Below are 11,218 nucleotides of genomic sequence, written 5' to 3' on the forward strand. Positions count from 1 at the left end.
TTTAATAAATAGAGTTCTAAATCGATTAAGATGCAAATAGAGTATAGGGTAAGAATAAATAGAGTTGGATTCACAATGAAAAACTCAAATATAGTAAATTAATTATAACTTTTAATATATGGTTCGTAAAATTATAATTTTTGTACCATATATTCAAAAGTATTTATAAAATACTTTAAAATAAGATCAATTTATATTATATTTAAAATTTTATATTTAAATAACATATAAAAGGAAATATTGATAAGAGGTTTTTAGTGTGTCGTTAAGACACCAAAAATCACTTTCTAAACAATATTTATAAATCCTAACAAGCAATTACTAAAAACGTAGCAAAGGCAAGTCAAGGGTCGATCTACAGGGAAAAAGGGACTAATTAAAGTCTATCAAGTCTAGACTACCTAATTGAAGGGTATTTGGGGTTTGAAAATTTTTGGTAACAACTATGACTAGCTAATAACAAGAACTAGCAAATAACATGAGTTTAAATATCAAATAGGAAGACACTAGAGTTAAGGTTACTAGTATGAATAAGAATGGACAATGAATGTTAATGCGATGGTGAAGTAACGGAGACGATTATGCAAGATTTAGCTTTCCTCTAAAATACTCGAGTCCTCTCTCGAATAGTCATCAAGAATAATCACTTAATCAATCAACTAAATCCTCTCGCGAGTGGTCTTTAGTCAATTGATTAAGAGATTCGATAAATTCGGAAAACTCCTAATAAAGGATCCCCTTAATTTCTACCCATTTATCTTGGCATAGAAATTAAGTTGATTCTTGAGAATGATAAAAGAGTTCAAAATCCGATTTAAGAACATTTGAATTCAAAATACCAAAGCATAAATGTGATCAATATCTATTCTAAGGTCTCAAAACACCAAGATCAATGCATAAACTTCTTTAAAACATCACAATTAATCACATCAACAAAATATTTGAAACCCTAATCCATACTTTCACCCTAACCCTAGATAAGAAACTACTCACTAATCATGGATTCTAAGCAATTAAACACAAAATTTATGACTAATCTAAGGGTAAACATGATTAAGAGATAATTAAACTAATAAAAATAACAATTATGAGACTATGAGAATGAAGATCTAAAAATAACTAAGAACAAGAACAAACAAGAAAAGAATGAAATAGAAAACTGAAACTTCAAATTAAATTCAATGAAAAGTACCTTGAATGTTATCGGAATCCCACAAAGTATGATTAATAAATATCAAATCTCAATAAAACTCAAGTGTTTTTCTCTCTAGTATGAACCCTATTAATCCTCTCTAAAAAAAACTCTAGAATAAAGCATAAGTCTCTATAAAAAACAAACTCCCATTTTTAATGAAGCTCGACTTTTCTTTCCGAAAACAAGGGGTGCGGGCGCACCAATATTTTGGTGTGGTCGCACCATAATCAAGTGCGGGCGGACATCACCCTTCTGCCTCAAAGTTGGGATTTCTTAGTCAATTGGTGTAGGCGCACCAATCGTTGGTGCGGACGCACCACAATTAGGTGCAGGCGCACCTTATACTTGGTGCGGCGCACCAATGTGGTATGTGTTTTGTCTTTGAACTTCTGAAGGTGCAGGCGCACCACTTGCATGTGCGGGAGCACCATTGTGTGCGGGTGTCTCCAAGCACACCTCAAGCTCCTTCGATTTCTCTAGCTCGCCCCCTTAAGCCATATCTCGCAATACTCGGCCCCGAAAAGGGTCAACTATGCAATGAAAACATGGTGAAAGCATATGTACTAGATATTCGATCAAAATAGATCGAAAATCTAGCAAAATGTCACTATGATCAATCAATGATCAAGTGAAGAAGTAGAAAGGGAAATGAGGAGAAAAAAGGGGAGAAAGGAGAATAAAGAGGACCAAAATAAACCAAAATGAGGTCATAAAGTGTGTTAGGAACGCACTTATCAAACTCCCCAAAGCTTAGCGTTTTGCTTGTCCTCAAGTAAACCAAGAGTGAGAAGGAAGGAAAGAAGAGGAGAGAGGGAGTAAAAAGAAAAAGAAATCATGCAACAAACTAACCCACATGCTCTAAACGCAAAATTACAAACAAGACATGCAAGCTAAATGAGTTCATAACAAGATTTAGGAGATCAACCAAACACAAGGGGGAAGATAATTAGAAAGCACAAGAGTGACTCTAAGGACTCGATCCGCCGATCAACCGAGTCTTTTTGAAAAAAAAAGCTTTCCAAGAGTGATTTCTCACTAATCTCCACTTCCAAGTCCCGAGTTTGACTCCTCCCTAGGGATGCTCAACCATAATAGCTCGCCTCTACCACATTTTGATAACCCTCATCATGACTTGCACAAAATCTCGCCCGCCACTACTAAATCGACCAAGTTCAATCTAGAAGTCAAAAGGGACTTTGTTAAGGTTGTAACGGGGCTAGGTTAGGGTGTGGATTATAATTTAGGAATGTGGTGCAAAAGAGGGTAAGCAGAGTACAAACTAGGGGTAAATACTCCCCCAAGCTAGACTTAACACCAATCTCAATTTAAGTCCTCACACATAACCTTGATTTTCAGTTTGACTTTTTCACCTTTTGAACTCTTTCACTTGTTGAATGTTTGTCATTTTTCTCATCAAATTGCTCTTTCTTTCTTTTATTTTAATGGAAATCCAAATGAAACACAAAGAGCTTTCTTTTTTTTATTTCTTTTGCCTTTTCTCTCGCAACTTTCTTTAGCTTTTGCAATCATACTTGCATATTAATTCACTTTCAACCAAGAGTCAATATCAAAACAACTCAACACAAACTAGACATGCACTCCACTTTGGGGAAAGTTTGGCCATGATTTATTATGAGGGTTAAGCAAAAATAGGATAGAAAGGCTCAGATGGGTTGAGAAGCGGATAATTATGCCGGTATACAAGCTTTTAGCTTTTGAGCTCCTATTTCTAGCAAAAATAAACGCCCTAAATCATTCTTCTAAAGGCTCGGTCTTATGCAATCTTGGGGAGCTAAAATGCAAGTCACAAGTTAGGCGATCAATGGTGAGGGTTCTGAATGAGTCTTATGAGGTTCTTGGCCCTCCTTCGGGATTTGTCGCACAAGGGGCAAGGCAATCCATTCATCCAACTCGCCAAATTTAAAAAAGACTCTACCAAAAGTTATCGTTCAACAGGGCTTCCAAAACTGTCAAGTCTAATGTAGGAAAGGTTTCCAATAAAGTTATGAACACTTTTAACCATAAATCATGCAAGCAACCAAGCTATCCTAAATGCAGGAAAATAAAAAGAGAGAAGAAAAGGAAAAGAATAAAAGAGGAAAATGTTTTTTTTTTATGCAAAAGAAGTTAAAACTACCAAAAAAAACTACCAAGCACATGATGTACAGGTTAAAGAGAAGAAAACAGGGGTGGGGGGAGACAAGATCAACAGATAGGATCAATCACCGAACTACACCAAAAACCAATAGAACCCCTAAATCACTAACCACTAATGACCCCAAACTCCCGAAGACATAAACATACATGCAACTCCCCCAAGCTTAAACGAAACTCCGCGCTCGGAGTTGCAAAAGGAAGGAGAGGGAGGGGGGTCATGAATAACACCTAATACCCACCATCACCCCTATCGGGAGGGGGGTTAGGAGGGAAATACCCACTGGAGTACCCGTCAGGGAAGTAAGACGGTTAGTGGGGGTAAGATCGGAAAGGAGGCTCCTCCAATGGCCCTTCACGAGGGTCGAATGTAGGAGGGTAGTGCGGATGGTTAGGGAAAGGGGGCTCGTGTCCGGAATGGACATTGGCGAGGTGAGTGCGCCAAGCCACCCTAGACACATGGTCAAGGTCGGTGCGGATACTGGCAAGGGTAGCGGTAACCGCACAGTGATTGGCCTCCTGAGAGGCCTGCATGTAGGTGATAGCCGCCATGACGGAACCCATATCGAATGATTGAGAGGATGAAGGTTCGGCCACCTCACTCTCAGGAATGCGGTGGTCGGACCTCGAAACTCTCAGTGCCCGTGGTATGCCCTCTACAGGGGTGGACTGAATGAAGGCCCGTGGTATGTCAAATTTGACACGTGCTAAATCACATTCAACCCGGCAACGGCGCCAAATTTGACACGCTCGTTGCACGTGCCAAATTAAATACCTAACTTAGCCTAATATAGGGTAAGAAAGGGTCGAATCCACAAGGAAGCAAAGATTAATCAAGGGTTGAATGTGATTTAGCGAGCTAAGCCTATTTTTGGGGTTTTTGAAATTAGTGAACAACTAAGAAATTAGGAACTAAGAAGCTAACAAATAGATTAAATAATACGAATTAAACTATATTAAAAGGACACTAGGGATAGGGGATTCACGAGCTAACAAATTATCAACCAAATCGTCAAGCCAAGGGGATTCAATAGGGTCGATTAGGGGACTCGATCACTCAAATGCTTCCCAATTACTCTCTCGAGCTAATTAGGAGGACTTAATCAACCGATTTACCTATTCTTATGGTAAAATCGGTTAATCAAGTATTTCCACAACTCATAGCGATCCAAACGAGGTCCTAGGGAGTCAAACACCTATTCTCATGGTGAAGCCAACCTATAATCTAGCTAAAGGTCTATCTAAGATTTCATTTCTCAATCCTTCACCTTAGATTTCCACAACGAGTTCAAATGGTGATCAATCAAATAAACAAGGCAATCAAATTAGTTAGACAACACAATCTCACCCAAAGTACACCTCCAAGCTTGACTTTTAAGGCCAACTCATGGTTAGCAAGGTCATCCCCTTCCCCTAGCTACTAATCTACTCACTAGCCATAGAAAGGGAAAATAAAAAGCTTGAAGCAACAATGGTGAAACAATAATGGTGAAAATCATATCTAATAAGCTAATCATCAACTAATTACTACTAATCAATACCAAAGCAAGATAAAACAAACATAAAAGCAGATAAGAGAGAAGATAGAAGAAATACTCAAAGATGGATGATATTCAAATGCAAAACTCCATTGAAATAGCTTAAATAACCCACATTCAAAAGTTTAGATATAGTTTCTCTCTCTAGGTTCTACTTCTCTCTCTAGAAACTCTCTCTCATTAGAACTAATTAATTTTTCAGGAAATTAAAACTCTCCTTGAGAATTATTACAAAATTGGTTTTATACCCCGTAGAAATAAGGGCAAAGTTGTAAAACACGAAACAAAAAGAATCGGGATCTGGGCATTGGAGCGCCCGCTCCTGGCGCCGTTGCCGGGGAAGCAACGGATTACATTGCATTGAATTGTGATTTTTGAGTCTAAGTTAACTCTATTCCCCTCCCTTTTTCCATTTTTATATTTCTTTGGTTACCGATTGGTTGCTTGCTACTTGGTGGTAAACCTTTTGTTGCTAATTCTCCCTTTAGCTTTTGTGTTTGCATGTCAAGAAGGTTACGAAGTGATCATTTGCTTCCAATCGACCACAATCTTGAGGGCACTCTACGGGAGTTGAGGAGGATTTTTCGGGAACCAAGGGTGCTAGCTACTAGTGAGGAGCAACCGGGGGAGGTATTTGAGGAAGATCAATCCAGTTCTTCTACTTCTAGTATCATGGCGGAGGGTCCACCCCCTCCAAGAGCTTTGAGGGACTATGGTCACCCCGAAGCATTTGAGCTCAAAAGTGGGATACGAAGGCCGGCAACTACCGCTAACTTTGAGTTCTCTCCACATTTGATTAGAATGATCAAGCAAGAGCCTTATGGAGGATTTTCTCATGAGTGTCCACTTGACCATTTGGCGAACTTTCTTGAGCTTTGTGCCACGGTCAAGCAAAATAATGTTAATCAAGAGTTCGTGAGACTTAATCTTTTTCACTTCTCTCTCACGGGGAAGGCCAAGAAGTGGTTACAATCTCTTCCTCCCGATTCCTTGACTACTTGGGCACAAGTGACGGCGGCTTTTGTTGATGAGTTTTATTCTCAAGAGAAGACTTCCGAGGCTAGGAGGAAGATCTCTAATTTCATACAAGATGAGGATGAGAGTTTGAATGAGGCATGGGATAGGTTCAAAGACCTCCGAAGATCGTGTCCGCACCATGGGTATAGTCAATGGATGTTGATGCAAAGCTTCTATGATGGGTTGCTTCCTATGACTAGAGCTAGTCTTGATTCCGGAGCGGGGGGTCAACTCACCAAACTACCGGTTGATAACATTGAGCCCACCATAGAGGAGGTTGTGAGGCATTACTCTTGGGGAACACAAGGTCTACAAGCAAGAAGGCTAGTGGCAAAGGGAAGTATGATGTAGATGCTATGGATCATATCCATGCCAAGCTAGACACTCTAGCTAAGAAACTCGAGAAGGTGAACTTGGCATCCCCAAGCCAACCACCTTCCCAAGCTTTCTCTTGTGAAATTTGTGGGGGTACCGATCATGCAAGCTCTTATTGTGGAGGATCTACGGAACATGTGCATGGGTTGGTGCAAGGCAAGAGGGGCCTTCAAACTTCAACAACCAAGGGAGGTGGAACAACCCCTCTCAAGGATCATGGAAACACCCTCCACCACAAAATCACAACAACTACACATCCAACTTCCGACCACCCGGTTTCAACCAACCACAACAAAGACCACCCTTTGAGCCTAACCAACCAAAGCCTTCATCACTTGAGTCTACACTTCAACTTTTCCTTGCCCAACAAACCAAGACCAATACCGATAATGATAAGAAATTTGGGGATATTCACTCTTCCTTACAACAAATGCAAGCTCACAACAAAATGATTGAGACCCAACTTGCTCAAATTGCCCAACAAGTAAGCAACACCACTTCCCCTCTACTAAATTTCCAAGCCAACCCGTGATTCACGAGCATGCCAAGGCCATTACTTTGAGATCCGGAGCAAATTATGAGGGGCCTAAGATGCCTAGTGAGGTGAATGAAAGCCCGGAAGTTGAGAAAGAGGGGAGTGAAGGTGAGGTTGAGAAGCTTCTTGAAGAGGTAATAGTAGAGGATGAAAGTGATGTTGTACCGAGTCAAGAGAAAGAAGTTCATGAGCAACGCAACGAGGCTAGTCAAGCGACACCCAAGCTTATGTGCCTCCGGTTCCTTTTCCTCAAAGGTTAGCTAAGAAACAACTCAATGACAAATTCATGAAGTTCTTGGAAGTCATGAAAGGACTTCAAGTGCATATCCCTTTCCTCCAAGCCATGTCTCAAATGCCCACTTATGCCAAGTTTCTTAAGGAGCTCCTCTCCAATAAGACCAAGCTCGAGGAAAGTGCTACTATTGCTTTGACCGCGAAGTTAGTGTGTACTTCAAAACAAGCTCCCCAAGAAGCTTGAAGATCCGGGGTCATTTTCTATTCCTTTGAAGATTGGGGACTTGGAGCCCAAGAGGGCCTTGGCGGATTTGGGGGCGAGTGGTAGTTTGATGCCCTTGTCCATAGCTAAGCAACTTAATTTTGAACTCAAGCCTACAAGGAGGGTCATTCAACTCGCCGATAGATCGGTGAAGGTTCCTATTGGAGAGTTGGAGGATGTGCCGGTCCAAGTTGGAAGGGTCTTCATCCCATGTGACTTTGTGGTTATGGAGATGGAGGAAGACTCCCAAGTCCCTCTTATACTTGGGAGGCCTTTCCTTAAAATGGTGAAACAATAATGGTGAAAATCATATCTAATAAGGTTCTTGTTGTTATGGAGATGGCTTGTGCAATGCGCCCTCTACATTCCAAAGATGTATGGCCGCCATCTTTTCGGACATGTTGGAAGATACCATTGAGGTATTCATGGATGACTTCTCCGTGGTAGGTTCATCTTTTGACGATTGTCTCAAGAACTTGAAAAATGTGCTTCAAAGATGTCAAAAGATGAATCTAGTGCTTAATTGGGAGAAATGTCACTTCATGGTTGAGGATGGCATCGTGTTGGGACACAAGATCTCCCACAAGGTAATTGAGGTAGATAGGGCCAAGACTGAGGTCATAGAGAAGTTACCCCAACCTACTACGGTGAAGGGAGTGCGTTCTTTTTTAGGTCATGCCGGTTTCTATCGCCGGTTCATAAAAGACTTCTCTAAGATTGCTAGGCCCCTATCTAGCCTCTTGCAAAAAGATAACGAGTTTGTTTTTGATGATGCTTGCATGAACGCTTTTGAGACTTTAAAGCATGCCCTTATTTCCGCCCCCATTGTGCAAGCTCCGGATTGGAGCTTGCCTTTTGAACTAATGTGTGATGCTAGTGATTATGCAGTGGGAGCCGTTTTAGGGCAACGAAAAGAGGGAAAGCTTCATGTGGTCCACTATGCGAGCAAAACACTTGATTCGGCTCAAAAGAACTACGCCACAACGGAGAAAGATTGTTAGCGGTTGTGTTTGCCTTCGATAAGTTTCGGCCTTATCTTGTGTGCTCCAAAGTGGTAGTGTACACGGACCACTCGGCAATCAAATATCTTATGTCCAAGAAAGATGCGAAGCCGCGATTGATTAGATGGATCTTGCTCCTCCAAGAATTTGATATTGAGATTAAGGACAAGAAGGGAACGGAAAACTTGGTGGCCGACCACCTTTCACAGTTACCTTTGGTTGAAGACTCCCCCTACCATGAGCTTCCCATTGATGATAGCTTAAAGGATGATATCTTATACTCCATCAAAGCTCTTTATACTCCATGCTTTGCCGACATGGCGAATTACTTGGCTTGTGGGATTATTCCTTTTGAGTTTACATATCAACAACGAAGGCGGTTTCTCCATGATTCTAAGTTTTATGCATGGGAGGACCCACTTTTGTTCAAACGGGGGGAGGATGGTTTATACCGGAGATGCCTTCCCGATGATGAGATAGCAAGTGTGATAGAGAAATGTCATTCATCCCCTTTTGGAGGACATATGGGCTCCGACAAGACCGTTGCCAAGATCTTATCATGTGGATTCACTAGTAGAAAAACAACGATCTGCGTCCCCTTATGTGCGTCGCACTGAAACGGAAACGACGCAAAAAGGTAATATGCGTCGCATGCCACACTGTGTACGACGCAAAATTTCAACAATCAAGTATCAGGGACGAAGAATATGCGTCGCACATGCCTTTGATGCGTTGCAGAAGCCTAATGTGCGTCGGATTCCCTGACTGATGCGACGCAAATCGTCTCCACCTTGAAAAAAAATTCACATTATCTGCGTCGCACGTGCCTTTCATTCGTTGCAAAATCTCAATTTGCGTCGGACCATTAAGCCCATCCGACGCAAGGTGGACCCGCTCACTTTGTTTTAACCCTAGCACCTCATAACATTGCAGCGCCTCTCTAAACATTTCACCCTCACTCTCACTCCAAAACCTAGCGCCTCTCTCTCTTCATCTTCCTCTCCCATCTCACTGTCACTCGCCCTCTCTCTCTTCATCTTCCTCTTCCATCTCAACATTGCAGCGCCTTTCTCTCTCTTCATTTTCATCATCTTCTTCGTTTTCTCTGTCGCTGAACATATCTCCCTTTCATTTCTCAGCCGCTTCTCTTCAAACTCTGTCGCTTCTCACAATTTGCATCTCTCTTCATTTCCGGCGAACGAACGACGAGGGCAACGAACGAAAAATGAAAAAAACTCCGCCGCTTCTCACTCCTTTTCGTTCGTTCTCATGCGACTTCTTAGATCTGTCATTGAAGATCTCATTTTTCATTCAATTTTGTGAACTTCATGAGTGAATAAGGTAACTTGTTTAGTTTTTCTTTTTCTTTTTTTTCGCCTGTCTTAATTTGTCGTTATTTGTCATTTTTTCCAGATCTGTTTGAAGATCTCGTTTTTTATTTTCGTCTCGACATTTCTTCGCTTTCTTCATCAACTCAACAAAAAAAGTAGACATTATTCAGTACGAATTTCCAGAAAATTTGACAAAGAACAACTGAAGAGGAGCGAGAAGATAATTGAAGAAGAAGAAAAATTTCCAGAAATTCGAATTTCTTGGCTTTTTAGATCTGATTTTGTTTTTTTAGGTTCAATTTTTTATCTTTGTTTTGTATTATTTAGATCTGACAAAGAACTAGCAAGAAGAAAAATAATTTTTTATTTTCGTTCAATTTTTAGATTCAATTTAGTTTTATGGAATCTCAAGGAAGATGAACGACGTTGAACTGTTCAAATTGTGGGTGCTTAACTGCTTGCTTATGTTTTCTAATTTTAATTATGTGTTATTTAGGGTGATAAAGATGATAATGTTTGTTTAATATAATGTACAGATGATGAAAATCAAAATCTTTTAGGTTTAATTAGAACTCTCATGGATCTACCGCTTAACTGTACTTTGAAGCTTTGAGATTGAATTTTAATTATATGAAAAAGCCCGTGAAATGGTGAATTGAATTTTTTTTTTTTGAAAAATGAACCATTTGCGTCGGATGTGGCCCAAAATCCGACGCAAATCGCACTTTTTTTTAAAAAAATATGACACATATGCGTCGCACATAGTCAAGGGTGCGACGCAGATGATTGATTTGCGTCGCACCTTTGGCTATGTGCGATGCAAATTCCCCTTCTTTGTTGGGCTGGGAAAGCCATCTGCGTCGCACCGTATACAACGTGCGACGCAAATAGCTAAACGATCTGCGTCGTTTCCGCATACGACGCAGATCGTTTCTGAGTCATTTGCGTCGAGGGCTTTGGCGTCGCACCAGAGTCCGACGCAAATAGGCGCCTCACATCCGACGCAAATTGCCTTTTCTGTACTAGTGATTGTGGTGGCCCACAATGTTCAAGGATGTTTGGAGCTTTGTTAAAGCTTGCGATCGGTGTCAAAGGGTTGGCAACATCTCAAAAAGGCATGAATTGCCCCTCACTAACATTCTAGAGTTGGAGATCTTTGATGTTTGGGGGTGGATTTCATGGGACCTTTCCCTTCTTCACTTGGTAACTCCTATATTTTAGTGGCGGTTGACTATGTCTCCAAATGGGTGGAAGCAATCGCCTCTCCCACCAACGATGCTAAGAGTAGTTACCAAGCTTTTCAAGTCCGTGATATTCCCGAGGTTTGGGGTTCCAAGGGCCGTGATTAGTGATAGGGGATCCCATTTCGTCAAAAAGAGTTTCCAAGCACTCCTCTCCAAATATGGGGTGCATCATAAAATGGGGCTCTCCTATCATCCACAATGTAGTGGCCAAACGGAAGTGTCAAATAGGGAGGTGAAGTTCATCTTGGAGAAAACCGTGAACCGATCTCGCAAGGATTGGTCATTAAAGCTCGATGATGCTCTCCTTACAAGCTTGTGTATGGCAAATCATG

At 41.1% G+C, this 11,218-nt stretch overlaps 1 non-coding gene across 1 annotated transcript; it reads right to left on the reverse strand.

The window, feature by feature from the left end:
* Positions 1-5,944: 5,944 nt before the first annotated feature.
* Positions 5,945-6,051, reverse strand: LOC125492201 (small nucleolar RNA R71). Its single transcript, XR_007268645.1, has one exon. It is a non-coding gene; the product is annotated as a small nucleolar RNA R71 (small nucleolar RNA).
* Positions 6,052-11,218: the final 5,167 nt, after the last annotated feature.

Source organism: Beta vulgaris, chromosome 7 (assembly GCF_026745355.1).
Source record: "Beta vulgaris subsp. vulgaris cultivar EL10 chromosome 7, EL10.2, whole genome shotgun sequence".
Lineage (NCBI taxonomy): Eukaryota > Viridiplantae > Streptophyta > Magnoliopsida > Caryophyllales > Amaranthaceae > Beta > Beta vulgaris.